This window comes from Anoplopoma fimbria, chromosome 21 (genome assembly GCF_027596085.1).
Source record: "Anoplopoma fimbria isolate UVic2021 breed Golden Eagle Sablefish chromosome 21, Afim_UVic_2022, whole genome shotgun sequence".
Classification (NCBI taxonomy): domain Eukaryota; kingdom Metazoa; phylum Chordata; class Actinopteri; order Perciformes; family Anoplopomatidae; genus Anoplopoma; species Anoplopoma fimbria.
Window position 1 is genome coordinate 1,252,658 of NC_072469.1, and position 5,000 is coordinate 1,257,657.

The window sequence follows — 5,000 nt, forward strand, 5'->3', positions numbered from 1 at the left end:
TCCTGCCTGCTTTACGCGTCTGGAGAGAAGAAGAGGAAGAAGAGGAAGAAGAGGAGAGAGAGAGAGAAAGCTCCTCCTCCTCCTCTCCTCCCTCCTCTCCTCCTCCTCCTCCTCCCCTCCTCCTCCTCCTCTCCTCCTCCTCCTCCTCCTCCTCCCTCCTTTTTTATCATGTCCTCCATTCATTTAATTTATTTGCTTTAATGTCTCCAACAGAAACACAGATCGTGACTTCAAGATGGCGGCTACATGTTAAAAATAAATCTGCATAATTTATCATTTTTAATTAAATTCGAACAATGTTTCAGAATGTGTGTTCACTAACATTTAACTTTAAACAATGACGTCATGATGAAGATGATGTTTCAGGCCTTCAGGCATTCACAGAAACATCAGATGCATTCTTTGGTTTTTTTGAGCTTTAAACTTATTAATCAATCAAAGATGAGAATTATTATTATTATAAATTATTAAATGGCTCAGAAACAAATAGAAAATAATCTATTAATGAAGACTTTATGTGACCAAAAGCTCCAGAGCAGCTACTCAATGGTCTCTATGGACTTTATATATATATATATATATATATATATATATATATATATATATATATATATATATATATGTTAATATATTTATCATTTTGATTTATTAAAAGAATATTTATTTTAAACATCAAAGCGTTTATTTACAGATTTAATTAATGTTATTTTTTAACGTGAAGGAGCTGTTTATTTATTTAGATTCATCCAGAACATTATAACATTATAACATTATAACATTATAACATTAATTATAACATTTAACATTATATTATAACATTTATAACATTATAACATTATAACATTATAACATTTTAACATTATAACATTATAACATTATAACATTATAACATTTATAACATTATAACAATAACATTATAACATTATAACATTATAACATTTTAACATTATAACATTTTAACATTATAACATTATAACATTATAACATTATAACATTATAACATTATAACATTTATAACATTATAACATTATAACATTTTAACATTATAACATTTTAACATAACATTATAACATTATAACATTATAACATTATAACATTATAACATTTATAACATTATAACATTATAACATTATAACATTTTAACATTATAACATTATAACATTATAACATTATAACATTTTAACATTATAACATTATAACATTTTATTTTAACATTATAACATTATAACATTATAACATTATAACATTATAACATAACATTATAACATTAACATTTTAACATTATAACATTTTTTATAACATTATAACATTATAACATTATAACATTATAACATTATAACATTTTAACATTATAACATTTTAACATTATAACATTATAACATTTTAACATTTTAACATTTTAACATTTATAAATTATAACATTATAATTTAACATTATAACATTATAACATAACATTTATTATAACATTTTAACATTATAAATTATAACATTATAAACTGACGGATGTATTAAATTACATTATTTTATATAATTATACTAATTATAATGAGCATAAAGACGTTTATGAGCTGAAGGTGTGAGTTATACAAATGAACATATTTTAATGATGTTTGATGATAAAGTCAGTGTTTATTTCATTGTTTAACTATATTATATATATAACTATATATATTATTGTAAATATTCATCTCTTTGTGTTTGAACAAACGACCAGCTGAGTCAGAGTGGCGCCCCCTGCTGGATCAACAGTTTTCACAGTATCAGGTTTAAACTGCACTTCTGTTTTTTCGTTCCTCACTTATTTTTCTTCACTAAAACAATTTAATTTAAAATCACAAAACGAAACGATTCTCATCGTTATTATTATTCCTGCAACATTTTTAAATCTGTGATATGAAGTTTGTTTGATTTAGATTTTTTGACCAAAAATCACAACAATTTCAATTTATTCACTTTTGATTCTAAATTTGCTTAAAATCCGATAAATAATTTGTAAACACAAGTGTCATCATGACCTTTGACCTTTCCTACACAAACACAGTTAGGAGTGTCAGATAGAAACATACTAAAGGAATACTATGCGGTTACTACAGGTACATGTACAACAGCAGGTATATCTGCTTTTGCAGTTTAATGTTTGGAGTTAATCAATTTATTTAAAAAATATATATTATGTCTGGAGAGAAAACACACAAATAGGCAGTACTTTAAAGTATTTGTTATCATAAGTACTCTGATCCTTTACTTTACTTAAAAAAGTACCACAATGTAAAATTACTGCATTACAATTTAGGGTATGGCAAAAACATAATAATAAAGTAAAAGTAAATGTTTATTTAGTTTACTTTTAGTATTATTGTGTTTCACTTCACTAAAGGGGTAAATATTGTACTTTATACTGTACTACATCTCAGAGGTACATATTGTACTTTATACTGTACTACACCTCAGAGGTACATATTGTACTTTATACTGTACTACATCTCAGAGGTACATATTGTACTTTATACTGTACTACATCTCAGAGGTACATATTGTACTTTATACTGTACTACATCTCAGAGGTACATATTGTACTTTATACTGTACTACATCTCAGAGGTACATATTGTACTTTATACTGTACTACATCTCAGAGGTACATATTGTACTTTATACTGTACTACATCTCAGAGGTACATATTGTACTTTATACTGTACTACATCTCAGAGGTACATATTGTACTTTATACTGTACTACACCTCAGAGGTACATATTGTACTTTATACTGTACTACATCTCAGAGGTACATATTGTACTTTATACTGTACTACACCTCAGAGGTACATATTGTACTTTATACTGTACTACACCTCAGAGGTACATATTGTACTTTATACTGTACTACATCTCAGAGGTACATATTGTACTTTATACTGTATACACCTCAGAGGTACATATTGTACTTTATAATAATACAGCAGGTTACAATCTGCATAATGAGGACTTTTGCTTTTGATAGTTAAAGTACATTTTCCTGTTTATACTTCCATACTTTTACTTGTAACAGAGTATTTGTATGTAAGTGTTTGTGTGTGTGTGTGTATTTGTGTGTGTGTGTGTGTGTGTGTGTGTGTGTGTGTGTGTGTGTGTGTGTGTGTGTGTGTGTGTGTGTGTGTGTGGATAGAAAACAGAAAAAGAGAGAGAGCGTGGGGGATCTCGTCGTCTCCTGCTGATGTCAGCTGAATCTCTCTCTCCTGAATATTAACACAGATGTTTCCCTGAGGCGATGCAGTGCTGCAGCATGAGTACACACACACACACACACACACACACACACACACACACACACACACACACACACACACACACACACACAGACAGTAATTGGGTCCCCGGACAGCTTCCAAGCGTCTCAAATCTGAAAACATTTAACTTCTGCACAGACACAAAATACCCAACTGTCTGTGTGTGTGTGTGTGTGTGTGTGTGTGTGTGTGTGTGTGTGTGTGTGTGTGTGTGTGTGTGTGTGTGTGTGTGTGTGTGTGTCCTGTGTGTGTGTGCGTCCTTGTTGTGTTCACTTTGAGTTTGACCTTCAAAACGCGGTCTGTCCTCCTCTCGTCCAATCACAGTTGGACACAGAACTGGACTCTCCTCCACTTATGATTCTTTAAAGTTGAAGTCTTCAGTGACCCCTGCTGGTGAGCACAGGAACTGCAGCCTCCTCCTCATCAACCGCTCTGTGGATGGATCTACTAACAAATACTCACTAGAGCAGCAAATATGGATTAATCCGCCACTGAAAATAGTCCCCAACAAAGTCACTGTTTCCTCCTGTTTGTTTGATTTAAAAAATGGTGTTTTTAAATATTTACGTCTTCAAATGAACCAACGGGCAACAGACAGGAAGTGAGACATTATTGAGAGAAGTGCCAACACATTTTATGGGAGTTGTTGACTAAGAGAATAATACAAAATATCACCAGACTGAAGTCTTCAGTATCCAAAACACGAATATATTTAATGTACAGTCACAGAAGATGATATCCTCATTTTGAGGAGCTAAAATTTAAGAAATTTACCTTTTCTTTGCATTTTTGGTTTTTGGTCTTCATCGTCTTGGTTTTTAGCCAAGAAGAACCGTCGCCATCTTGGTTTTGGACCGTCGCCATCTTGTGTGCTTCACCTTCACCATCTTTTTACTGACTGTCGCCATCTTGTTCCTTTGACCCTCACAACCCTTTTTTTTTGTCGTGTTTTTGCCCACCTAGTTCTTAGTTTTCGACCGTCACCATTTTGTTTGCCATCTTGATTTTTTGACCGTCACCATCTTTTTACTGACTGTCGCCATCTTGGTTTTTGAACCGTTGCCATCTTGGTTTTTGACAGTCGAACATCTTGTTCCTTTGAACCTCACAACCCTTTTTTTTAGCCGTGTTTTTGCCCATCTAGTTCTTGGTTTTCGACCATCAGATTCACCTTCATTCACACCAAACTCACTTTTACCCTCATTTCTGCAGCCTCAGCCTTAAACCCCACATCTGTCTTGTGAAAACACGTTTTCCTCTCAGAGACGACGCCAACCCAGACGGTTTCCAATCCTTTAACTTTGCATCATTATATATATATATATATATATATATATTCAGTATTTATAAAGCGTATAAAAACGTGTACTTTAACACTCTTACTGCAGAAGTTCTGAGGTGTTCGGCTGTTTTTCTGAACGCAGCGTTGGAGGTGAGAACCCGACGGCTGCTTTTGATCTGATTCTGGGAGCGAGACACGGATCGGTTTCACTGGTCCTGCTGGGAGATGACATAATAGGGACACACCATGCATAATACATCACAACTATAGAAGTCTATGGGGGAGGAGGGGGGGCAGCGTCAATGATGTCAGACAGATTTAGCTCCATGAAGAGGAAGGAGGGGTGAAGTCACAGCAGCAAATTCTTCAATGGGGCTCTGTGTGTGTGTGTGTGTGTGTGTGTGTGTGTGTGTGTGTGTGTGTGTGTGT